Source organism: Chlorocebus sabaeus, chromosome 24 (genome assembly GCF_047675955.1).
Source record: "Chlorocebus sabaeus isolate Y175 chromosome 24, mChlSab1.0.hap1, whole genome shotgun sequence".
Classification (NCBI taxonomy): Eukaryota; Metazoa; Chordata; class Mammalia; order Primates; family Cercopithecidae; genus Chlorocebus; species Chlorocebus sabaeus.
The window spans coordinates 71,721,091-71,748,506 of NC_132927.1; the positions used below are offsets into that span (position 1 = coordinate 71,721,091).

General features: G+C 47.2%; 1 pseudogene; it reads right to left on the reverse strand.

The window, feature by feature from the left end:
* Positions 1–19,345: 19,345 nt before the first annotated feature.
* Positions 19,346–22,043, reverse strand: LOC103229918 (putative uncharacterized protein encoded by LINC00341; annotated as a pseudogene).
* Between the last annotated feature and the right edge of the window lie 5,373 nt (positions 22,044–27,416).

Genomic DNA, 27,416 nt, shown 5'->3' on the forward strand with positions numbered 1-27,416 from the left:
ACTGGTCAACTGGGTCACCTGTGTTTCCTGTATTATCGCCATTACTGTGTCCAGGGAGATGGGAGGTTCTGACTGTCAAGGCCTGGCTCATGTGCCCACTCCTTTGCCCAGGGACTGATTGGCAGCTGTACTAGAATCACATGCACAGAGGACAGGTCAGTAGGAGTAAGAACGATCGTATTTCAAGAAGATGTAGGAAGGAATGTTGGACACATAGAAACAGCGGATGACCTCCGCACCACTTCGTTTGGGGGCGTAGGTTGGCAGGACACCTGGATCGTTCAGAGATATTTCTTTCCCACCTCATCTTTCTATGCTATCTGTACTCTCTCCGGCTGGTACCCTTTCTGTCTTATTGTCTGGCGAGTGTTCCAGCACACTGTCTGCCTTTGTGAAAGGTCACAGAGTATAAATACATGCATAAACATAAAGCAGGCATTGCTGATTGGATTTCTTGTTTGGGGTCCACACCGCCTCCTTCTAGCCTGGGCTGGGAATATGCATATCTCCCCACTTTTGTATTCCTTTTTCTGATGGTGGTTGGGTTTCAGATTCTATTAATATTAATTCAGCATCTTCTGGGTGTCCAGCACTTTCACACTGATTATCTCCCTTAAGCCCTGGATTACGGCTGGGGGGCCCAAGACTGAAAGAGGTGAACACCTGTTGTCTTAATTTCCTAGGCTATGGTAACAAATACCCACAGACTGGGTAGCTTAAAACAACAGAAAATTATTCTTGTATAGTTCAGGAGGCCAGAAGTCCAAAATCAAGGTCTTAACAGGGCTGGTTTCTTTGGAGGGCCATGAGGGAGAACCCACTCCCTGCCTGTCTCGGAGCTTCTGGTAGTTGCTGGTGATCCTGGCATTCCGCAGCTGTAGCTACTGACTCCAGCCTCTGCCTCCGCGGTCACAGGGCCATCTTCTTATGAGAACACTGGCATATCGGATTAAAATCCCAACCTCGTTTTAACTGGTTATGTCTGTAATGACCCTATATCCAAATAAGGTTATATTCTGAGTTACTGGGAGTAAAAGCTCAATGCATCATTTTTGGAGGAAACAATTCAACTCCTAAAACCCATTAAGCAGTGAAGCCAGGCCTCAAACCCATGTCTGACTCCAGAGCCCATACTCTTTCTGCCTGAAGCTGATGGTAACGACAGCCAGTGTTTTCAGGGGACTGTGGTGTATGGGCAATTCCTTACATACTTACTACCTAAAAATCATAACAGCCCTATAAGGTAGGCATTGGGGCCATCATTTTCTAGGTGAGGAAATTAAGGCATGCAGAGGTGAAATGCTCAAAGTAACACAACCCCACTTAGGAGCAGAGGTGGGATTTGAGCAGGTTCACCTGACTTCTCCTCCAAGTTGCTCCTGGCCCTGCCTTGAGCTAGAAGGCCCAATATGCACATTGACAAGATGCTATGGGAACCCTAGGTGGGCAGAGACCACTGCTGCCTGTAAAGGTTGGGATAAGACTGGTGGAGAGAAAAAAAACTAGAAATCCTTCCTGGAGGAAGTGACAGTTTAGCTAGATCCGGAAAGATAAGTCAGATTTAGTGGGGCAGAGATGAGAGGGAAGGATGTTTCAAACAAGGCAGAGAGTAGAAGCAAGACCTAAAGCCAGGGAAGTATTTGGGGGACAAACGTGGCTCTGTCTGGCTTGTCCATAGCCCACAGTTTCACGTGGGTGAAAAAGGAAAGAGGCTCACTCGAACCGAGGACCCAGATGAAGTCTCTGTGTTGACTTGCCCTCCAGGTTCCCCTGTTTTAGTGGAAATTTACTTCTAAAGCTGCATGTCCTTCAAGAGAGGGAGAAATCGCAGGAAGGCAGGGGAAGCCCAAACAAATGAGACCCACTGAGTGGGGTCCACTCCCTTTCTCCTTCCCACACACTCACAGACACCCCTATCCCAGCCCAAAACCCAGAGGGTTGAGCTGAGAAACTCTCTGTCTCCAGAAGGCCCAGCCTTCCTTCATTCTGATCCGCCCAAGTGAAAAGGTTTCCAATGTGTTCTTTCGGTTGCCATGGGTTTGCTTTCTGCGTCAGACATTCAGTCTGTCAGACATGAAATTGAATAATATTTTTATTTTTAGGCATGGGTCAGAGAGTCTTTTCTTTCTGCTGCCGGGTTCGCCCCCGCACTGGAACTCCAGGGAATTGGGTCTCTGGAAGCCTGGGAAATGAATAGCTTCAGCAGGAAGCTGGTGGGTGGTGTTCTGTCTGAGCTGGACACTGTGTCCTAGAGTGAGATGACCTCACTCCGGTAGGGGTCCCTTTTGTGTCTTGGCAGAGCAGCTGGTTTTGGTCAAGACCTGAGTGCAAGTTGTGCCCATGTGTCAAGGCTGGCACTGTGGGAGGGCAGGTGGGTGGAGTGGACCTGCTGTGGGTGGTGGAGGAGGTCCAGATGGCCAGTGGCATGTGGCAATGTTGACAAGGAACAGGTGACCACACCAGCAAGTAGTCAGGATCCGCAGAGAGCCATGGGATGCCCAAAGGTAGTTTGCTGGCATTAAGTGCAGGCAGGAATGAGCTCTCATAGTTCAAGTTAAAGGTGGAAATTTAGAAATAGGACCCTCATATTAAGGGCCAGTTCTAAGAAAAAAGCAAAACCCCAAGGCTTAGAGCAGGATGCCTCAACCTTGGCATAACTGGCATTTGGGGCTGGATAGCTTTTTTGTCATTGGAGATAGTCCTATGTGTTGTAAGACATTTAACAGCATTCCTGGCCTTCACACACTAGATGCTAGTAACACCCCCTCCCCAGTTTTAACAACTAAAAGTATCTCTAGACACTACCAAATGCCCATAGAGTAGGGAGGCAAAATTGTCTCCTGTTGAGGCTGAGAGGGATCTGGAAAATGAACATGTTTGGGATTTGGGAGGCAGATTGAGGAGCAAGGGAGTAAACAAAGATCCAGTTAGTGGAATAAATGGTGACTCCTTGGCTTGCCCCACATTGGTTAGGATCTTGGGTGGCAAGCAGCGAATGTCAGTTTTTGCTAACGTTCCTGCTGTGGTTTGAATGTGTCCCCAGAAGTTCACAGGCTAGAAACTTAGTCCTCAATGCAAAGGTGTTGAGAGGTGAGACTTTGAAGAGGTGATTAAGTCATGAGGGCTCTGTCCTCATGAATGAATTAATGCCATTATTGTGGGACTGGTTTCCTTATAAAGAATGAGTTTGGCCTGCTTCCCTCTCTCTCTTACCATGTGATGCCTTCTGCCATGTGGTGACACAGCAAGAAGACCCTCACAAGATGCCAGCACCTTGTTCTTGGACTTCCCAGCCTCCAGAACAATAAGCCAATACATTTCTGTTCATTATAAATTACCCAGTCTCGGGTATTCTGTTATAGCAGCACAACAATGAACTAGGATAATTCCCAAAAGGAGATGTGCAGAAAGGCTATGGTAGAGGTAGAGGGGACATTCTTTAGTAAGAAGAGGCTGGAAGATCTGGCTTAGAAATGGCAGGAACCAAGGAAGCCTCCGTTTCTTCATCTGTATAATGGTAGTAATAACAGTGCCTGCCTCATAGAGGCATTGAGGATTAAATGAGTTATTATAAGTATCCAGTACATGATAAGCACAGTATGAGAATTAGCTACTATAACTATTAATGTGGTTGTTTTAGTTTTGTTACTTTCCTATTCATGATCTGGCTGTTGTCTTTCCTTCCATCTTCGTGTCTCACCACGCTGTCTCTTGCCCCAACACTCCAGTCAGCCCTGGCCATCTGTGAGCCTCTCAAATGCTAAGCCATTTCACATTTTCACCCAGCTGAAACAATTTCTGTGGGATTTGTCTCAAGGTTCTGTTGCTCTTATCTTTAAAGTGTTTAGACAGGGAATAAGCCTGCCATTTTGAAGTAGCAGGTCCCAGAAATATTTCTCAGAGGAGGTGATGAAGTGTTAAATGCAGCAGGTCTTTTCTGAGAAGTGATTTGCTGCCACAGACCATCTGAGGGGCAAGAGAACAGCTCAGAGAGCAAGAGGACGGCCTGGAGCCTAAGTCAGAAGAAAGAATCCCAGCATGGGCAGGGATTTGTGTATCAGCCTTCGTATAGCACGCAGAGACAGACGTAATGCAAGATGGCTGCATCTTGTCTGCTGTGAGCTTAGAAGAGGAGAAAATCTAGGCAAAGGGACCTAAGTCATGGAGAGAATAGAGAAAAGTAGCCCCTGAAACTTACTGTTTTGGGAGTCATGAGGTGCTGCCAATGGCTTGGGGAAACCACACCACCATCACCTCTACCTCAGACAGTGAATTGTGCTCTAAGGGCTTTTAGCAGCAAAAAGGTGAGATTTTTAATATCGGAGCCGTTTGTCATGTGAGAAGGCCTTGTGGAGGGGTAGCTGGCACTTTTCATCACCTGGGAGCAGAAATAAGCATAAAATAAAAGGCTTCTCCTCAGGGCAGACCACGGGAAACTAGTCTTGGAGTCTTGAGTAAGCAGGAAGAGCTGACTTTAGTCCAGAAGGTATGGGACTTGTACCCAGGTGTTGTGTTTATGTTAAACTTGCTTCATATTGAATCTGGACTTGAAATTGTTATGCAAAGAGTAGTCACTGTGTGTAATTAAATATTTATGCTCTTATTTAACAACAATTTCCATTTTAGCAAAGAAAGCAGACTTTAATCCCCTGCCACTTCTCACCTCTTCCTGTAGCAACCCCAGCTTTAGGTGAGCCCAGAATAGCACTTACTGCTGGTCACCAGAGGCAGCCCCTAGAATGTCAGGCTGAGAGGGGAGCTATACCAAGCTAGCCCTAGACCACAGCGGGCAACCTTGATGATGAGCCAAGGGCTTAATCTCTCGTTATCACAAAGCGTGGGTTCAAGTTCTGGCTCCAACTTGAGCTAGAAAACTTAATTCCTCTGAGCTTCACTTTCCTTGTCTGTAAAATGGATGTGAGGATCTCTGCCCCATGGGAATGCTGTGTAACTGAAACAAGATAACAAGTATTAATGGTTCCCAGGCATATGGTGCACAAAAATCAAGAGAGAGCTGTTAGAATGTAGGTTCGCAGGCATCTCTTCAGATTTTCTGATTAAGTTCTGGGACGGCCTTAAAAACTTCTAGGAGATTCTTATCTAGATATGTTAGTAAGAAACACTGATGTTTAAAAAGGGTTTAGTAACAAGCCCAGCATACAATACGTCTTCAGTACGTGTCATTGGTACCTGTTGTAATCATTATTCTAATTATTACAATAATAGTGGTACATGACAAACTCTCCCCGAATCCAGTGGCTTAAAATAATAAGCATTTGTTTGTCGCAGGAATACACGGGTCAGTGATGCAGGCTGCTCTCAGCTAGGTGGTTCTTTTGGTTGTGGCTGGGCTTACTTAACAGGTTCAATGCCAGCTGGCTGTCCACTGAAATGATGGGGCAAATAGGCCACGTGTCTCTGAAAATGGGCATGAGGACTGTCCCATGTGCCATGAGAACTTGCTAATCCAGCATGTTCTCATGGAGGTGGCAGAGGTGCCAGTGCTTTCAGGCCTCCGATTACTGTCATGTTTAGTCCCATCTCGTTGGTCAAAACAAGTTGCATAGCTGAGCCTAGAGCCAAGACATGGCGAGCACCGCACCCAGAGCAGTAGCCCCTGATCAAGCACATGCCACAGGGAGCTGGTAGGGGGAGTGTGAAGATTTCGGACTAATCATAAGTATTGTGGTAGAAAAATATCAAAGTTCACTGTCTTTGTCTACCAAATTTGCTTCGATGAGCATGCATTACATTTTCAACCAGAAACAAATTTAGCTATTATCACTTTTAAACAAAAACAGTGCTTAGAAAACAAGAGAGGATTATTATGAGGAGTAAATAAGATTTAAACATGTCAGTGCATGAGGAAGAGCATTGCAAGCTGCCTGGAAGCCTGGGGGATGGTGTGCTAAGAACCAGGCCCTAGATGGATGTGAAGAGCCCGCTCTCCATCAGGCCTGCAGTCTGCTTTGGATCTGGCTATGCCGCTGCAGCATCACCCACACATTAAGATCAGGTGTTAACGCACCTCTTACCCCTCTGGAGCCCCAGTGCTTGCATGGTGAATCAGTTTCAGGCAGCAAAACCATAGCCTTCCTCACTTTGAGGGCTTCTCTTTACTTTCCCATTCATCCAACCCCCTGGAAACTTACTTCTCTTGTGTTGCAATACACTGAGGGCTCCTCAGAGGGCAATGCCACATCCCCAAAGTACATCATAAAAGCACTCACAAACATAAGAGTCACTACCACTTTCTTGAGCCTTTATTATGCTCCAGGCATGGTGCTAACTGCTTTTTATATATTAGCTAATTTAATGCTTCTGATGACCCCATGAGGTTGTGTATGAGTTTCCTATGACTGCTGTAACAAACTACCACATACCTGGTGTCTGAAAATAGCATAAATTTATTCTCTTACACTTATAGAGTTCAGAAGTCCTAAAATGGGGCTAAAAATCAAGTCAGTAGGCCTATGTTCCTTCTGGACGATCTACAGGAAAATCTGTTCCTTGCCTTATGCAGCCTTGAGAAACCATGTGCATCCCTCGGCTTGTGGCTCCCTTCCAGCAATGGGGATAAAGAAATGGATGGGGATATGGATGCATGTATGGAAGGGTAGATGGATGGGTAGATGGAAGGATGGATAAATGGAAGGATGGATAGATGCATGGATGGATGGACGGATGGATGGATGGTTGGATGGATGAATGGATGGTTGGATATATGGATGGATGAATGGAAGGGTGGATGGCTGAATGACGGATGCATGAATGGAAGGATGAATGGGTGGATGAGTGAATGGAGGGTTGAATGTATGTATGTCTGTATGGATGGATGGATGGTTGGAGAGATGAACAGAGGATGGATGGATGGATGGATGGATGAATGGATGGTTGAATATATGGATGGATGATGGATGAATGGATGGATGGATGGATGGATGGATGGATGGATGGATGGAAGGATGGATGGATGGTTGGATAGATAGATGGGTGAATGGATGAATGGATGACTGGCTGGATGTATGGATGGATGTAAGGATGGATGGATGGAGGGATGGATAATTGTATGTATGTATGTATGGATGGATGGAGGGAGGGAGGGAGGGAGGGATGGATAATTGTATGTATGGATGGATGGATGGACGGATGGATGAATGAATGAAGAGACACTCAGAAAGTCTTTAGTCTCCTTTAGATTTCATCTCTGTGGCTGAGACATGGCAAAGCATTTCTCTTTTCCACCCCCATCCCTGAAGCTGTGGTTGCTTTTCGCATCCATCAGCATCAAGATACTTCCCACTCAACTTCGTGGGTGAGAGCCTGTACTCTTTCCAAACCTCTCACTGAACCAGTCCACTCTAGTCATGAGAAAATAAGTATGTCATCTAATCACCAATGATGTCAGTCAAGGAACCTTAAACAAAGAGATTAGTTCTGCTTGTATTTGTTGGTACAATGGACATCATAACATATTTAACAGCACTATAATGTGGAACAGATGGGAAAGACCCCAGTTTTCAGGGCCTCTCAATCTCTCCCACCTTCTACCAACAGCCAAAACCAGATGACCTTTTAGAACACTTTATGGGCTGGATGGCTGCCAAGCAATTGCTCACCCAGGGGCTGCCAATACCGGCCCAGCCTGATAATGCCTGCTGGGTTCTTCATTGAAGACAATCAAGTTACAATCCTTGGGAATGCTGGAAATTCCACAGTGGATCTAGATACAATATTGGGGTGAAGCCCTCCCAAGCTTTATGCATTTATCATTGAGTTTCCACTAAGTGCTGATTATGTCATGGAATTTCCATCCACAAAACCAGAATCTTGGGAAGTCACCAAGGAGTAAATTTCAATTTGGTTATGTGCTGGGCAAGCTTGGGCAAATTCATCATCTCTCTGAGCCTGTGTCTTCAGCTGCAAAATAAAGGAGAAGAGCCAGCTGGACAGAGTCCTGAAGCCTGAGTGAGACAGTGTCTGTAGAAGCCCAATAGGCCCATAGCAGGTGCCCGAACTAATCTCGGCCCACGTGGGTGAGGGACCGAGTTTAGAACTCTAGATCTATTGAGAAACATTTCACATGCACCTAGTCTGTGGACCTGCATCCCACACAGAATTTTAGAATTTTTGAAATGAAAGGAATCTTGGGGCTTATTTAAACCAAAGCTTGCAAAGCAATGGTCTGTGGGCCACACCCAGCCTGATAGCACATGTGTACACACTCATGTTAGCACAGGCATTTTTTAATAACATTCAAATTAGTTGCCCCCTAAAAAATTTTTTTTTAACATTAAAATGTGAAATCTCGAATGATTGAGAAACTGTCACTCTAATCCAAAGCCCACATCCCTACATGGCAATGATTGGACAAAGATCCCAACCTTCCTTCTTTCAGGATGTTTTTACACTTGGTCTGGTGATATGGTTTGGATTTGTTTCCCTGCCCAAATCTCATGTCGAATTGTAATCCCCAATGTTGGAGGAGGGGCCTCGTGGGAAGTGACTGGATCATGGGGGCAAACTTCGCCCTTGCTGTTCTCATGATAGTGAGTGAGTTCTCATGAGAGTTGGTTGTTTAAAAGTGTGTAGCAGAGGCTCACTGTCTTCCTCCTGCTTCAGTCATGTAGGACGTGCCTGCTTCTTCTTCGCCTTCTGCCATGATTGTAAGTTTCCTGAGGCCCCCCAAGCCATGCTTCCTGTAGAGCTTGTGGAACCTGTCAGACAATTAAACTTCTTTTCTTTATAAATTACCCAGTCCCAGGTAGTTCTTTATAGCAGAGAGAACAAACTAATACGTGTGGTCTGCTCAGATGTTTCCTATCTGGGTTCTGTAGGCATGTTAGTTCACAGACCCAGATTGAGAGCAATTCTTTCACCTTTATAGATAATGAAACTGAGGCCAAAGTGAGGATGACAATAAACCCCTCCCTACGACTGTCTCCTACGACTGTCATGGGAGACATCACCAAGAGATCGTGCAGCTTTTTCCTTGATCACAGCCTCAGAATCCCTCTTAATACGGTGCTCTGTGTTGGCAGCCATTCAGATAACCAATCAGGTACCTCAGGGATAAGAGATTTTGCTCAGGGTCCCTTAACTCTGCTCTGTTAACCTTAAGGGCTTGCTTTTTCATCTACACCTGATAGTTTTGGGATTGCAAACTGAAGAGACAAACAGTGGGTTTGCTTCCTGGCTGTGTGCAGGTTTGGAACAAGAGATCACTGGAGGGCAGGGCTGGACGGCAGCAGGGCCATTTTCAGGCTGTGACCTTGAGGTCCCCTTTCTACCTCTCTCAGCCTTGTTTTACTCTTCAGTAGAAGAGACAAAAAAGCGTTTGACATTGTAAGAATCAAATGAAAGACTGTGGGTGGAAGTGCCCAGCAAACTGTGAAGTTTGCGTTATCATTTTATTAAGCATGGTATGCAGTACCCATAAGGCAAAGGGCTCCCTCTCTGACTTCCCTGACTCCAGGGTAAATTTGAATTTTGACATATATTAAAATGTAGCTTGGGAGATATTCCGGCAACCGCACACTATATATTTTGCGTTTGGCTTCCCTGGCCTTTGGTCAGGGTTGAACATGCATTTCAGCAAAAACATGATTGTAAGAAAATATTTCATTAATCAAATACAATCTCTTTCTTTATAACCCCTGCATTACCAACCCCCTGCCTGACCCCAAAAAGGAAGGCTTGCTGCCTGCACAGACGCCTCCCCCATTGCTCCAAACCATACCTCTCAAGACCTTGCCCAGCAATACACGTTAGCCCACACAACCATGTTTTCCTTTCCAAACCCTAAAAAAAGAAAAGAGCCCTTTCTCTTTTCTCTACCCAGAGTAATCCTGAAATTATGCACCATATCCGGAACACAGACATGGCCCCAAATTTAATTTTCTGGTTTCTGCAGAGCTGACTTAATCAGACCAGAGTCGAGGAGGGATCCCCCAGGGATGTGCCCCAGAGCTCTGCTGCGGCTCCCAACCTGACAACCCGTGAGACACAGTCACAACACTTTGCCCAGAGCACCACGTGTCTGTGTCTGTAGGTCTGTGTGTGTGGTGTGGGTGTGCACCTGTGTATATGGCTTGTACGTCTGGCAGTTGCGTATGATGACTGTCTGTATCTGTATCCGTATGTGCCTCTGTGGTGTCTGTGTGTGGTATGGAGTGTATCTGCGTGTGTAGTGTATGTGTGCATCTGTGTGTGTTTGGTGTGTGGGGGGTGTGTGCACACGTGCATGTGTCTGCGATGTGTCTGCGATGTGTATGTGTGTGCTGCGTGTGTGTATGCCTGGATGTGATGTGGTGGGTGTGTTTGGCATGTATGCATCTCTCTGCGTGTGGTGTGTGTTTTGTGTGCGTGGCATGCGTGTGTATGCATGGTGTGTGTGATTGTATGTGTGCAAGTGTGTGTATGTGTGGAGTGTATGTCTGTGTGTGCCTCTGTGTGGTGCATGGTTGTGTGTGGTGCATGTACTTGCACACAGGTGTGTGGTATGTGTGTACAAGTGTGTGTGTGTGTGTATGGAGTGTGTCTGTGTGTGTGTGTGCCTCTGTGTGTGGTGCATGGTTGTGTGTGGTGCGTGTCCTTGCACACAGGTGCGTGGTGTAGATGTAGGTGTTTGTGTATGGAGTGTGTCTGTGTCTATGTATGCCTCTGTGTGTGTGGTGCATGAATGAGTGGTGTGTGTGCACAGGCATTCAGGTGTGTGCACGTGTCTACAGTGTATATAGCATGTGTGTCTGTGCCCGCATGACCTGTCAGCCATGCCCTAGGAGGAAGAATTGATCGTGGGCTCAATCCTGGGGTCCCTGGGACAGTCCTGCACCTTGTTCTCTCTGCATGTTCCTCATGGTTATGGAGAACAATGGTTTGAAGAGGACTGGCAGTGCTCTGAGAGACTTCCAAGGTGATTCACATCTAAACTCCCCATTTGACAGAGAGGGATCTGAGGTACAGAGAGGTAATGAGACTTACCAAAAGTCACAGAGCAAGCTGGTGATGAGTGCGAGGTTGGAACCGATTTCTCCTGCCTCCCCGGCCAGTGGGCTTTCTTCCTGGCCCCCTTCAGGGAGGTCACGGCCAGCCTGCTGGGGAGCTGGTCATAGGGAAGGACCTTGCTGGGATTCAGGGGTGGACAGCTTGGCTACATGGATTAATCAGGTAGGAAATTGCACAGCGATGTCCTTGAGCATGAGTTGACAGACGCTTCTGTGAAGGACCAAAGAGTAAATATTTTGGGCCTTTGTAGCGCAAGGGGCAAACTTAAAGCTATTTTGTTGGTACTTACATAACCATTTAAAATGTAACCCACTTAAAAATTTAAAAACTGTTCTTACTCCTTGAACTGTATGAAAACAGGTGGCAGCTAGATTTGACCCACAGGTCTACCCCTGTCTGAGGCTCTGAGAATCAAAACAAACAAGTAGACAAATCTGAACTTGTGAAACCCCAAACAGGAGCAAACACAAGAAGGTCAGTGCCAGCAGCCAAGAGCACAGAACAGGCAGCAAACAAAGAGCCATGGCGGTGATGGGTGAGAAGTGTAGAGCTGAGGTCACAAACTGGCCTGCAGAGATTGGGGGTTGGAGTCCCAGGTATATGGCGCTCAATCACAGACTGTGGTCAGAGACAGGGTCCATTTTCCAGGAAGGTCCAAAGTGAGGCAACGGAGAGGAACTCCATGGCGGGAGCAGTGCTCAGGGGGGCAGGAGCCCTGTGGGCTGGAAGGACCTCGGCAGATGCTTGTCCAGTTTTCTCATGGGTGGTAACCTCACTTTGCCCGCCCTCAGTGCCATGGTCCACTGGCTGAATGAATGCCCAGGCCTGAATCTCTGCCCAGTGTCTCATTTGGTCATTTTGTGAGCTGCGTGCGTACATGGGTATTTTAGTCCATTTGGGCTGTTACGACAAAATACCATAGCCTAGGTGGCTGATAAACAACAGAAATTTTTTTCTCATGTTCTGGAGGTTGGGAAGTCGAAGATCAAGGGACCAGCAGCTTCGGTGTCTAGTGAGAGCCTGTTTCCTGGTTCATAGGTGGTGCCTTCTTGCTGTATCCTCACATGGTTGAAGGGGAAAGCTCTCCCTCTGGCATCATTTTAATAGTCACATGCATCACAGCTCCACCGTCATGACCTAATCACCTTCCAGAGGCCTCACCTCCTAATACCATCACCTTGTGGGGTAGGATTTCAACATATGAATTGGGAGTGGGGGGAAATAAACATGCAGGCCGTACCAGTGGTCCATACCCCCCAGGATACCTACTCCTGCTGCATAACGCCTAACCCTCAGCCCACCCCATAGCTTCACTTGGCGTCCCCCATGACCAGTTGTCTTCAGAATAAAGAATTTGAGGCTGGACGTGGTAACTCACACCTGTCATCCCAGCACTTTGGGAGGCCAAGGTGGGTGGATCACTTGAAGTCGGGAGTTCGAGACCAACCTGGCCAACATGGCAAAACCCCATTTCTACTAAAAATACAAAAATTAGCCAGGTGTGGTGGCAGGTGCCTGTAGTCCCAGCTACTTGGGAGGCTGAGGCAGGAGAATCACTTGAACTTGGGAGGTGGAGGTTGCAGTGAGCCAAGATCACACCACTGCACTCCAGCCTGGGTGACAATGAGACTCTGTCTCAAAAAAAAAAAAAGTATTTGAGCCTAGTTGATCTTGCGTGATATAATGCAACTAGTCAGATGTATAATGTTATAGGATTACAGCCCCTGTGAAGGCTGGTGATGAAAGACAATGGGGAAGGAATGTTCCCCACTGTCTTTGAAACGTGTATTTAGTAGTTCATTTTGCCTAGAAGGAGAAATGACTGAGAGTACAGATCTACACGGATGAACAGACAGTACCCAGCATCAAAGAGTAAGCTCTGGGAAGGCAGGATTTGGGGGTTTCTGTTCTGTTCACCATTTTATTTATTCTTGATGTATAATAAGATCTCAATAGGCCAGGTGCGGTGGCTCAGGCCTGTAATTTCAGCACTTTGGGAGGCCAAGAGGGGAGTGGATCACAAGGTCAGGAGTTCAAGACCAGCCTGGCCAATATGGTAAAACCCTGTCTCTACCAAAAATACGAAAATTAGTCAAGCGTGGTGGTGTGTGCCTGTAGTCGCAGCTACTCAGGAGGCTGAAGCAGAAGAATTGCTTTAACTTGGGAGGTAGAGGTTGCAGTGAGCCGAGATCGCGCCACTGTACTCCAGCCTGGGTGACAGAGTGAGATTCCATCTCAAAAAAAAAAAAAAAAAAAAAAAAGGACTCAATAATATTTTTTATTTAAATAGTGTTTACTTGATTCTTTCCTTAAGGATGGTCAAGGACTTGAAAAGGACAAGAATGGGGATTGATAACATGGAAGTTTAAGGAAAATATATCTGGGTAGCCCTTTCAGCGAGATCTTGGGTATAAAGATATGTGCGTACTGTTTGAATGCTCATCAAAAGTCCATCTATGCAGAGAAGGCTCTTGATAATCGAGTGTCCAGACGTCACTGGATGTCAGTTCAGTTGCCCATGGACAAGCGGGCCTGGTGGCAGGGATGTGACAGTTAACCTCATAATTTAGTTCACAGACTTCAGGACATCAAGTAAAATTGTGAATGAAACAGAGGAAAACTAACAGAGGACAGGGATGGATATACTGATAAATGCGACATTTTGCTAAGCATTCACTTGTTCATACGGGGGTAGGTGCATTAGAGGGAATGGGAGCTATTGTTTCCACTGCTGTTTTTGCTTGGAAGTTTACATATGGAAGTTGGGGTGCACCAGGACATGAAGTATCCAGAGGCATGGGCTGTGGGGGATACTGTGGATTTGCTTATTAATTGCCTGTTAAACTCCTTGCAAGATGTTTTCCCGTAATGCAGAAGGGTAAAGCTAAAATGGCATTGGCTGAGTATGGTGGCTCACACCTGGAATCCTAGCACTCTGGGAGGCCGAGATAGGAGTTCGAGATCAGCCTGGGCTACATAGGGAGACTCTGTCTCTTTTTTTAAGGAAAAAAAAAATCATTTAAAAAAAAATAACATGGCATATCCCTGCCTCCTTTGCTTCCGTGTTCTAAATGTGAACCAGGTTTTTCCAACTCTAATACTCCTTCATGAGACTGAGTGTGGGAGGGAGGTGCACCAGGAGACAGCTTGACATGGGCACCCCTTTGCTGCAGTGCAGCGGAGGTGAGGTCTTTAGTCAGCGGCGGCAGTGCTCTCCTGGTCTGGCAGCCCCCTGGGGGGTGGCAGCAACTTTCTCCAATGGAAGAGGCAGCGTGGTCCTGAGGCTGAGCTCCTCCTGAAATCTCAGATTAGAGTCTGTTCTTCAGCAATTTTGTGAGCCATTTTATACCCCATCATAAATCCCTTTCTCCTTAAGCCAGTTAGAGTGGATTCTGTTTTCTGCAACTGAGCGCTGACGGATTCTAGATTCTCCCCTTAACAAGCATCCCCAGAACACGTGTAAGCCCATGCAGGAGACCCCAGACTCCTGGCAGTAGTTGCAGGGCAGTACTTTGGAGTCAGGCTATGCATCCTAGAGAACGTAAAAGAAGATGCTTCTTCAGAACCTGCCTAGCATGACCAGGGAAGGCATTTGGGATGGGGTGGAATAAATAGCTCCCAGTTATGGAGTGTGTCCTGTGGGCTGAGCACTGTGAAAGCCCTTCACACATACTATCCCGTTTAATCCGCACAACCACATTCCTCTGAGATAAGTATTCCAGAAGACGGGAGAACTGTTTTAAGGTCCAATGCCTTGCAGATTTGGTTGCTTGGAGCCAAACACTGATGAGGATGATTCCAAGCCTGTTCCTAGAACAGTTTCACCATCACTTTTAAGGGAGTCAGTTAAGAGTAAAAGAGAAACCTCACATTTTTTTTCCAGGGCCATAAAAAATCATATTTTTAAAAATGAAATTTTTAGTGATCTTACTACTGGGAATTTATCCAAAGGAAAGGAAATCGTTATATTGAAGAGACATCTGCACCTCCACGTTTATTGCAGTACTGTTCACAATAGCCAAGATATGGGATCAACGTAGGTGTCCAACAACAGATGGATGTAAAAAATATGGGATATATACACAATGGAATACCATTCAGCCATAAAAAAAAAAAAAAAAGGGAAAGGAAATCCCGTCATTCATGGCAACATGGATAGAACTAGAGGACATTATGTTAAGCAAAATAAGCCAGGAACAGAAAGTTAAACACCAAATGTTCTCACTCATATGTGAAAGCTAAAAAAAGTTGATCTCATAGAAGTAAAAAGTAAAACAGGGGATACTAGAAGCTGGGGAGAGTAGGAGGAAGGAAGCATGGGAAGAGATTTGTTAAATGATACAAAATTACAGCTAGATAGGAAAAGTAAGTTCTAGTATATTTCACCACTGTAGGCTGACCATAGTTAACAATAGTATATAGTTTCAAATAGCTAGAAGAAGGATGCTGAATGTTCCCAACACAAAGAAATGATAATGTTTGAGATGCTGGATATGCTAATTACCCTGATCCGATACCTTATATTATATGTATCAAAACATCACTATGTACCCCATGAATATGTAACATTATTACTTGTCCATTAAAAAAAAGAATTTTAAGTGTAGAAAAAAAGAAAAATATGTAAGCTGATGAAAAAAGAGGGAAATATACATTTTTCTAGCGTTCAAATCATACAGTGCTTGTCCTAAATACTGCTCAATTTGCCACTTGGAAGGGAAGACTAATCTTTTTTGGAACATTGCCATTATTTAGCATATAACTTTTTACTATTTCTTAATTATAAAGGTATCATTAAAAACTGCAAACTCAGTTTTTGAAATGTTCGATGCTTTTAAAAATTCAGGTCTTTTCATTTACTAGATAGGCAAAACAGATTATTGATGAGATTCTATTCATTTCATTCTAATGAAAATAGAAATGAAATAAAATGGAACAAACAATACATAAAATGTTTATTTGGAATCATTTAGAAAAGGTGCAAAAACAGCACAAAGTTCCCATAACCTTCACCCAGTGATGCAGTCTGCATGTTTGCCTCTCCAGAATTCATGGAATCCCCAGTGCTGGAGGCGGGGCCTGGTGGGAGGTATCGGATCACCGGGATTTCTCATGAATGACTTAGCGCCATCATTCTCCTGGTGATAAGTGAATGCTTGCTCAGAGAGATCGGGTTGTTTAACAGAGTATGGCACTTTTCTCCCTCTCTCTCTTGAGCCTGCTCTGGCCATATGACACGCTGGCTCCCTGTCACCTTCTGCCATGATTGTAGGCTTCCTTAGGAACTCACCAGAAGTGGATGCCAGCACCATGCTTCCGGTTCAGCCTGCAGAACCATGAGCCAATTAACCCTCTTTTCTTTATAAATTATCCAGCTCCAGGTATTCCTTTATAGCAACGCAAAAATAGGCGGACACACCCAGTCTCCTCTGATGGTAACATCTTACATGTCCGTGGGGCATTTATCAACACCAAGAAATTAACACCAGTACAATCGTGTTAATGAAACTGCTAACTCGATTTGTGTATCACTGGCTTTTCTACTAACGCCTGTTCACTGTTCTGTTCCAGGATGCAATGCAGGATTCCACATTGCATTCAGCATTGTGGTTTGTTGCTCTTTATTTTTTGTTATCCCATCAGCTCATTCCAAACGAAAAGGGCCTCAGTGATGCCCACGAACTCAGAGAGAGCAAATACAGACAGCGTGAGACAGGCCATGTCTCAGAACAATTTAGAGCCATTTCCCTCGCTGTCCACTGGTAGAGGAGCCCTCCTGTTAGAAACTGGCAGCAGCAGGCCACAGTGAAGACCAAGCTGGTGCGGGGAGCAGGGACCAGGACACATGCCAGCATGCAATTGCAATACAGAATTCCAGCCCAGAAGCCCTGAGCAAGTTGGGGTATCTCCTCTGGCAGCATAATGAAGGGTAGCAGAACAGAGAGCCAGGGCTGCAGAGGCAGTGACAGAGGAGGCCGGCGGGGCCAAGTAGCGGAGTAACATTCTCACCAAGGGGATTCCACGAGAAGATGATGAATCTCTCCAATTAAGCGTGTCATGGTTGGGCTTGGAAGCCGTGGATGAAAACTGAGGTAAGATAATTATTTCCATGGGACGCCTGGTTGTGAAAAAAATCACACGGTCATAAAAATGAATGAGTCGCCCAGCCAGAAACACTAGAGAACTCAGTAAAGATTTAGAAACCGTGTGTGTTTAATGTTACTCTCACAGTGGCTTGGGTTCTCACAAAAGGTGCTAAATTAAAATGAGGAAGGGTGAATCTAGTTTTCTCACTGAAACAGTGTTTTAACCCTGAAGTTCCTGACCCCAGGTTTGATGCTTCTGCTGTAGAAATAAACATGTATACCACGTTTAGTTAACATAAATGACACGTGGCACACCTTTATGTTATATGGATTAAGACTTCTTCAGATCAGCTAAACAGGGCTATGCCGTGATCAATTCCATATAGACCTAAAAGGCAGAGCACCCCAGTGGACAGAGTTCTGTCTTTCTTCAAAAAACATGCTGCTTTATTTTTTGGACAACTACTTAGAAGGTAAGGGTTCTTGTTATTCAGGGCCAAGAGACTCACAAGTGTTTCTGGGAGGGTACTTAGCACTACTCTAAGACTTTAGACAATGGATCCAGATATGCTGGGTGAAATCACCTCCCTCAGTTGTAAATTCCTTGTAGCCAGCAGTGGTCTCACTGCAGCCTGACAGTGGAAAGTGATTCTTCCATTTGCAGGGTCTGCTATAGGAGTGCCAGCAACCTGGCTTCATCTGCCCTAAACAAGGCAGATGGAAAAACCAAGGACCACTCCTTCTTCCTAACAGAACAGACTTTCCCACCCTTTGCACTTTCTCTGCAGAACTGCTTCACCAAATCAAAAACTCAGAGACTCATTTGAATGGCGTTTAACTCTAGGGCATGCACCACTGAACCAGATCCAAATCTATTACTTTTGATGGCAAAAATTGTAATTATTATTATTATTATTATTGAGATGGAGTCTCACTCTGTTGCCCAGGCTGGAGTGCAGTGGCGTGATCTTGGCTTGCTCACTGCAACCTCCACCTCCTGGGTTCAAGCAATTCTCCTGCCTCAGCTTCTCAAGTAGCTGGGACTACAGGTGTGCACTGCCGCACCCGGCTATTTTTTTTTTTTTTTGCATCTTTAGTAGAGGTAGGGTTTCACCATGTTGGCCAGGTTAATCTTGAACTCTTGACCTCAAATGATTTGCCCACCTCGACCTCCCAAAGTGCTGGGATTACAAGCATGAGCCACCACTTCCAGCCTGTAGCAACTTGTGCACCAGTGGTTCAAAGCCTCATGCACTGCTCTGGACTCCACTTGAATTCATATGGAGACTAAAACTTTGTCTCTTCCTTTACCAGTCATGTAAGGAGTGAGGGGCTACAGATACAATGCTTCTCACTCAAGTCCCCCACCCCCCATCCCGCCCCACCTCCCAAAGGGTGAGAAGGGTTTAAGATCACAGAGATGGGAAAAACTTAGGAAACATATTACACACGTTATTAAAATAATGGCAGATTTTTAAAAAATTCTCACTTGGGAGAACAAATTAAACAAGAGGCAAAACCATTTTATTTTAAATCCTTCTAATGACAGTGTTCTGAATTGAAGGGTACACTTCTGTGCCTTTGTAAGCAGAAGATTCTGACATACACTTTCCTTTTCTTGGCAAACCAAGGCCATTGTTAGGAGCTTTTGTTAGCCTGTGGCAGCTCCTGGGTTTACTTGCCGGTTTCTCAGACCTGCCCTCAAAAGTCAGGATGGTGTCTCTGGCTTCTCCCGCATCCGGCAGAGTCCTTCCTTTCTCCTCTGCAGCTTCCAGTGCACTGTGAGTTAAGAAACCAGATAGCCAAACCCAGGAATTCTTTGTTAAACAAACTGTCTTGGTGGGGCTTTGATCCCTGGGGTTGGGAGTGAAATGGCTGGAAAGGCCTCCTTTTACCTCTATCTGGGCTAGTGCCTGGATCTATTGGGGGTGCTGTTTCTCTACAAAATGCAGTCAGAGTACATTTCAGAATTTTCAGTATCCACTTGGCCTGCCCATGACCCCCACCCTTGAGACTGTGAACAAGGAGGTCTGGGGCGATGCTGAGAATGTTTTCGAAGATGCTCCCAGATGAGGCTGATGTCCACATGAGTTGAGTGCTGCTGTCGCCTTGAGTCTAACCTCTGCATGAACGAGGTTGAACTGGAAGTCAGAATCTTAAAATGTCAGCCTCAGCCACATGTCATCTTTCTTCTCATAACCTCTTGGACAAACTCCTTTACTTCAGAAAACGAATTTCCAAACCACACACTATTTCATAGACCAAAATAGAGATTTTTATTTCTAAACACAAAGCAGATACATTTTTAGAAACATAAAACAACAGCAAAAACGTCAAACCATCTTTTAGAACACTGCTACTTCCAACTTGCACAAAAGGAAGGGGAGGAAAACGTCAATGCAACTTTAAAATATAGCACTAAGAAGAAACTCTGGGGTCCTGGTGTTCCTCCCTGGATGGCGGGGAAGGCTCCATCGGCTTTGGACTTGATATGAACCGAGATAACACACACATGTTCCGAGACAGTCGTTTGGCTCCAATACTGCTCGCCTTCCCAGAAAGCTTAATTTATTGCAAATGCATGTTTTACCATCACAAATAATATGACAAGAGTAGATATGGTCCCTCTGCGTATTGTTTACATAATAGAACATTTAAAACAATGGAATGAGTTTGCCTTTGACATCAAAAATCATTTATGCAGCATCTACATGCACATATACACACAAAAGTGTGCACGCATACACACGCACACACGCACAGACACACACACACACACACCCCATGCCATTGCTTGGTCCACATTGCATGAAATACACCATTCCAGCTACTTGAACAGGTCAGTATCAGGTCCAGGTCTCCAGGTACAAAGGGTGAAGTGAGTTTGCTCACATAGACTTAGCTTAGGGTACAGTGAATTTGTAGAGTGAACTTGTTTATGAGGACCGCGTTTATGCGGAGGTTGGACTTAAGGCGATCGCAGCACTCAATCTCGTGTGATTATCAGCATCATCTGGGAGTATCTTCAAAAACATTCTCAGCATCGCCCCAGACCTCCTCGTTCACAGTCTCAGGGGTGGAAGTCATGGGCAGGCCAAACTCACTCTACCCCACCTGCTGCATCCAGGATGGGTTCTTTTTTTTTCTTTTTTTTTCTTTTTTGACAGCCTCACTCTGTCGCCCAGGCTGGAGTGCAGTGGTACAATCTCGGATCACTGCAAGCTCCGCCTCCCGGGTTCACGCCATTCTCCTGCCTCAGCCTCCCAAGCAGCTGGGACTACAGGCGCCCGCCACCACACCTGGCTAATTTTTTGTGTTTTAGTAGAGACGGGATTTCACCGTATTAGCCAGGATGGTCTCGATCTCCTGACCTCGTGATTCGCCTGCCTCGGCCTCCCAAAGTGCTAGGATTACAGGCGTGAGCCACTGCGCCTGGCCCAGGATGGTTTCTGAGGAGACATGGGGCCCTCCCATGGGAGGGATGACAAATGAAACTAAAAAATCTATCTGGGTGGATGCCCTTTGGAATGAGGGCTCTGGTCTTTTGGACTTGAAATGGAGGGAAAACATAATCATTCCTCCAAAGCTGGTATTGGAAACTTGCCATTTTTCCTCACACACACACAGAACGAGAGAGAGAAAGGAGAAAATTTAGGACCCATAGAATTAAGCCCTCTTTCACAGCAGGTTATCTGCTATCCTGAGAAAAAGAGAGGGCATCATTTCTAAACCAGCCCAAGGAAATTCCCAGATGACACAGATCTAAGGGGTCATCTGACCTTCCCTTCTTTATGGAGAATGCCAGGGAGAGGCATAAAACTCTGGACCTCGGGGACAACGTCCTGAGCCCAGTGCGGTCTCCCTGGGTTCAGAGAGACCACAGGCTGGGGTCTGTTGTGCTGAAGCCCAATGCTGGAAGCCAGGGCTGCCCAGGTGTGCTTCTGCATGGAGATGTGTGTGTAGTACCCGCACAGGCTATGCTGACATGCGCGTGCACCCTCCCACACCGCCCACTCCCTCACACGCACACACAGCTTCCTCTGTCCGCTTCCTCCTCCCCAGTAAAACTTCTGGAATATGCACAAGCGACTGCCTCCTTGTTTCTCCCATGAGAGGAATTGGAGCTGCTCAGCAGGCAGAGACCACACAAAGCCAACTCTACCCTCTGCCTGCCCCCCCAAGCGCTGGCCTGTCCGTGCTTTTCCAGTGGGAAGGTAGACAGACAGTGGGTGCCTGCTCCCATCCCCTGGGACCTCATCCTGATGTTGCCAGCTCCCGTCAGCGGTAGGAGTCAACAGACTTCCCCGCGAGAGTGGGCACAAGCCCTACTGCCCCTGCTTTGGAATGTCGCCCTCCAGCGAGCTCACCAGCTGCCAGAGTGACAGCAGCCCGCAGCCTGCAAAGGAAAGGAAAGCAACTGAGGCCCAGGGAACATTCCATAGAGTGGAGCATCGGGCTTGGAGTCAGTCTTGCCTGGGTACAAGTCCCACATTTACCACTCACCCCCTAGCTGGCTGCTCTGAGGCAGGCTGCTGACCCTCCGCACTCTGGTTTCTGTACCTGGTTTCCGATCATGACTCCATAGCACACAGGCTTTTTGAAAGTGTCATGACCATATTGCAGGCCCTTGGGGTATGTCTCCTTCCCTCTCTTTCTCATCCGAACAGGAAGACGGGCCGTAGGACTTTGTCCCTCATCTCCACAGAGGTGCTAGGGATGGGCTGGCCGGGTGTTCCTGGTTGCTGAGCTCAGAAGCAAGCATTTCAGAAAGGAAGCCCAGGGTCTTCAGGGGAAACTGAGGTCCTTCCTTGTGATTGCTGTCTCCCGGCTGGACAAGGTGGTTGGGTTGGGGATGGTGTTACCATGACAACCGGAGAGCAGGCGCTGGGAGATGCTGAGTCCCACTGACTGTGTTTTAAGGCCCTGAACATCCCGCTGAACCACTTGCTTTTAAACCCCGAGCCTGTGTTTTAATGTTCTTTTAGAAACAAATTCCTCCTTGTTCTTACTTTGAAAAACAGAAGGCGTTTCTCTCATACACAGAAGCTAAGAGAGAAATGACAGCTGGTTTTAAGTCCTCTTTGACTCTGGGCCTCTGCTGAAGGAGCCTGCAGGCACTGGCAATTGGGTGATGAGGGCCACCTGTGGGGTGCCCACACCCACTTTCCCTTTCAAAGCCTCAATTGTCTGCTAGAAAACAAAGGGCTGGCCTGGAAAGGCTCAGAGATCCTCATTTTCCAAGATTTTCACCCAGGAGCTTCTCAAGCTCAAGAAGAAACGAAAGCAAATATGCATTGCCTAGGCTGAATCCAAACACAAAGAAAGTGTTCAAACGCTTAGCCCTGGGTGCTCACGGCCAGGACAAAGATGGGAGGGGCTGTTCCCGCACAAAAACTCTAGCAAGCAGGGCAGACCTAGTTGTCGGTTCCCAAGTCTTACAGGAAGAATGTCTACAATGCCTTTGGGTAGACCTGTAGGACTCGGGGACCCCTGAGACGAGGTGGCAGGCCATGGTGGCAGGTCACTCTCACGCTGCAAGGATGATGCCTTCAAGTTCCGCATAAGGAGCATACGGCCAAGGCATGGAGGGCCAGGACGAACCCCGGTTTTTTCCTCCAACTGTAGCAGAGAGAGCTAAGTCCCACTCCAAGCCACCCTACCCTTCATTCTTACTAGGAGGCCCCCATCTTTTTGGGTGCGTGTTCCCAGACTCCTTGCAGATGTGGGGAAAACATGTGACACCGTCCTGGCCAACGAGATGAGAACCGAAGTGGCTGGTGGAGCTTCTAGGAAAACTCCTCATGAGGAGGGCAGATTCATCTAACTCACTCCCCTCCTTCCTGCCTGGAACCCAGATGAAAAAGTGGAGGTACAGCAAGCATCCTGGGCCATTAAGTGACTGTGATATAAAGAAAAGAGAGTTGCAAAGCCTTGGCTCTGACATCCACAAGCTGAGGAGACGACACCAGTAACCGCCTATCTCTAGACTTCTCAGGAGGAGAGAAAAGTAAAGTCTCTCATTGGTTTAAGCCAAAGTTGGTCGGGGGAGGAGGGATTCTGTTACTTGTGGCTGAATCTAGGGATTTCTCTTCCAGATGTGAGCCCACCTGCACCCTCCTAGAATACCTAATATTTTAAGGAGCACTAGACGTTCCAGGACTGACTTCCCTCCTTATCATTAGGTGTGGGGAGGTGGCAAGGAACTGGCCCAAGGTCACACAGCCCATCAGCAGCGGAGTTCCAACTCAACCCTGTCTAGTGCTGAGCAATGTTACCCTGTCATCCAGAGGGTGCAGAGACTGACCCCCACTCCTGGAACTAACTCCCCAAGCTCACTGGCCAAACAAGAACTGCTGAGGTCTCAGAGTCCTAACCTGTAAAATGGGTACAAAGTTGGAACAAGACAGTCTATGGAAGCCCTCCACCTCTGACAGTCTAAAAAATCCAGGTATCCTCCTTCAACAGAGAACTTAGCATTTCCTAATCCATTTTGCCTCCCCTAAAAGTCCTACCTGGCAGTTCATCCCATTGTCTGCTTTCTGGGGCTAGTTTGTCTCACCCAAGTACTAGATGAAGGAAAAGTGATTTTTGATTGGGAACATCCTAATTTTAACATACATTCAAAAAAAAAAAAAAAAGAAAAAAAGAAAAAGAAAAAAGAAAAGGAGACCAGAATTGAGAGCTTTCCGAGAGGGCTGGTACAGGTGTACGGATGTCAAACAGGCTTTGCTCACATGCAAATATGATTGATTGGCAGCTGCTTGGAGTGGTTTTGAGGACTGTGACGTTCATTGGGCTGAAGAGTAGGGAGTGGGAAAGGTTGGTGATCAACTACTGATGTCTGTCTTGGAAGCAGCAAGGGCTGTAGTTGCCCACACCTCCCTCCAATGCTGACCTAGACTGGTGACAATCAGATTGGGGTGAGAATTGGCTGAGTCCCCATGAGAGAGGGAATGAGGGCAGGATCCCACTGGGCTATGGACACAGAGGCTCCCTGGCGATCACTGCAGACACCAGTGAAAAATACTCTGATTACAGAATCCAAAGGAAGCCTCTGGCATCTCAGGCTCACAGCCACAGGCACAGCCTCCCTGGGGGTCCTTCAGCTCCCCTCCTCTGGGGAGAAATCCTAGGCAGGGGGCAGGAAAGGGCAAGAGATTATCCTTGAGCATGGACATGTTGGTCACTGGGATGTACATGCCAACCCAGACAATCCCCAGTGGGGAAAAATGGGCTTCTCAGTTTGGCATTTCCAACCACACATTTTTACCAGGAAGACAGACTAATAATTGGGCTAGTAATGGAAATGACAATCAACATCCACTGCCTTAGCCTTGGGCCCCACCTTGAAGCCTCCAGGAGCCTCCCAAGCTGTGTTGTTCTGAGACTCAGCACAGCCCAGCATCCTTCTGACCTCCTGAGGCCGAGTCAGTCTATTTTCCCCTCCTTCTGCCATGCCCAGGTCCTCTCCCTGCCCAGCCAGGCTGCCCTGGCCGCCTTGACCCATTTCCTCTGCCCGGCATGGTTCATAGTCATGATGGTGGCCTCCAAGAGGCAGCAAGACACTCTCATGCCCTGTCCTGAGCTCTCCCACTGTCTGCCCCGTGTGACTCTTCCAGTTTCTGTGAAGTGGGCCTGCCCCCTCTGGAGAGGCAGATAGGCAAAGTCAAGGGCAATGACCGCAATCCAGATGGGCATCTTCAATGGCACAAACCCTTTTCTTCATCTGCGAGCACCCTGAGGGCAAGGACTGGGCTTTGCTCACCCCAAATCTCCCAGCACAAAGCCTGACACAGGCTGGAGAATGCTTGTTGCATTGGATTAAGATGCAAAGAGGCACAGGGCACGTCTGCCCACCAACCAGAAGAGAGAAAGCTGCAGACCCCGGACAGCATCCAAATGGCCAGTGGGAAGGCAGGGCCAGTGAGCACCTGGTTTTTTGTTTTGTTTTTTTTGGGGGGGCCACAGCTGGCAGGCTCCTGGCCTCCCCTGAGCCCGGTTGACACAAATTTCTGCGATGTCCCTCTTCCCATTTCTCTTTCCTTCTCTCCCTCGGGGACTCCTGCACTAAGCAATCCTCAAGCTGCTCTCTTCTCCCAACCATCTCCCGGGTTCCCAAACTTTCAGACGGCATGTGTTTTCAGGAAGAATACTGTATTGGGAGCAAAACCAACATAGAGTTGGCAACTTTTTATTTTGTCCAATGAGGGCTCCCAAAACACAATAGAAACCATCAAAGAAGACAGAGCTACCTTTATCCATTCCTCATTTCCTAAAGGCCATTGAGCACCCTTGAAGTAGGAAGAACATAATTCTAGAATGAAGAGTCAGCATTTGGGTGAAATAAATCCTATAGAAAGAAAAACTCAAGGCGTTCCCTCATATTGTTTCACTCGCCTTTGGTCAGTGAAAGCCACGAGTGCTTGTCCTTGGAGGAAAGTTGGGAACCATGAAGGTACAGCCTGCCATTCCCATTCTCTTCTTCTCTCTCACTATCCTTCCCTCCCTCCCTCCCTCCTTTTCTCTCTCTTCTCTCTCTCTCTCTGTCTCTTTTGCTCTCACTCTCTCTCTCTCTCCTCTCATCCTCAAATTGTGGTAAAATAAACATAACATAAAATGTAGCATCTTAACCACTTTTAAGCACACAGTTCAGTGCATCAAGCCTGACATCACCTCTTGCCTTTGACTCCCTCCGGCCCACTTCCCTGTCTGCCCTCTCCAGCCAGACCAGCATAAAGTGCAGGTCCCCAAAGCTTCTGCAAAGCCTCCCGTCCTCCCAGTCAGGCCTGGCTCCAGTCTAATGGAAGAGTTAAGATCCCCTCTTTACTCCCTAACTGTGGGCAGCCCCAGCCTCCCATCCCCTGCAAAGCAGGGCAGGATGATGCCACCGTCCCCGTTTGCCAGCAGTAAAATCCATTAGGGAACCCCCGGTTAGCACAAACTGCCCACCTTCAGGCCTTTTTCTGCCCTCTGCCTGTCATTCTCTGTGGCCCCCAGGCTGCAGAGGGTCCCCAGCTTCCTTCCCCTGAAGCTGCCCGGAGACAAGCATCTCTGGACCCCTGGTCCCTGCAGGGAGCTCCAGCCACCTGCCCGAGGCAAACGGGGCCTGAGAGATGGAATTGGGTCAGGTCATCCATGACCCATTTCCTCTGGAAGGGAGTTGGGTGTCAGGAAACACATTTGACTTTGGGTTTTTAATGTAATTCAACAAAGCACAGCCGAAGCTCTTATCCTGTGCTGGGCATTGGGGGTGTGGAGTTCTGTCATTCATGACTGAGGACCTCATCGTGAGACATTAGAGGGGCTCATCTTCCAGGTGAGCAATGTGAAGATAATGATGGATGGCCCAGGGGAATGTGCTGCTGGTGGCAACTCATCTCAGAGCTGAGGGCCAGTCCCTCGGGGAAACATATGGATGCTCCACTCTGGTCATGTCCCAGGCAAGCTGATGGGCAGGGAGTTCTGCCTGCTTGCCCAGGGAACTCCATTCCCAGAGGCTACAGAGACTGCAACCTGGTAGAACCGGCCTCAAGCCCCCCTCCAGCCTGGGCTTTGGGGTCCTCACTGCCCCATGTTGTGGGTTTGGACCCACTTCAGCATGAGCAAGGGCCTTTATAGGCCTCAGTGTTCCATCTCAAACATGGGGGTAAAATAGTATCAAACCCTGGGGGCAGGTGTCCGTGGGGGAATTACACAAAGCGAGGCTGCAAAGTGCCACCCAAGGGGGTCACGCACCCACGAGCACCAAAGGGAGCACGTTCTTTGTCTCCCTTGTCAGTGTTCCCTCTGTCCTGCCACCACGGAGCACCTCCCAGGGTCCTGGCTTCGTGTGCTGTCAGTACTTGCTCATCCCACCCCCTCCCAGCTCTTCTTTTTAAACACCCTCTGGGTGCTGCCTGTGCCTTTCCACATACAGAAAATGGGTTAAGAAAGGGGTGGGAGGGACAGGTAAGCAGGGATAACTAATTCATCAACCGACCCACTGGTGGCTCTCTCTCCCTCCTCCCCTCCCCTCCTGTCTCTCTCTCTCTGACACACACACACACACACGCACACACACACCCTGTGTTGGGCCATCAGAGTACCAATTCTTATAAACTCTAAGACCCCTTTCATTTTGGAGACAGATGAACAAGACACACACACACACACACACACACACACACACACACACACACGTGCCACAGCGCCACCTTTTCAGGCAGCACCTTAAAGCTCTGCATGGCTGTTAAAGAGGCTAGAAACTAAAGTCATAAGAACAATCAATCGCCTGGCTCGCCTTTAAGCAAAGGAGATTGCACTTGTGCTTGGAAGCACCAGTAA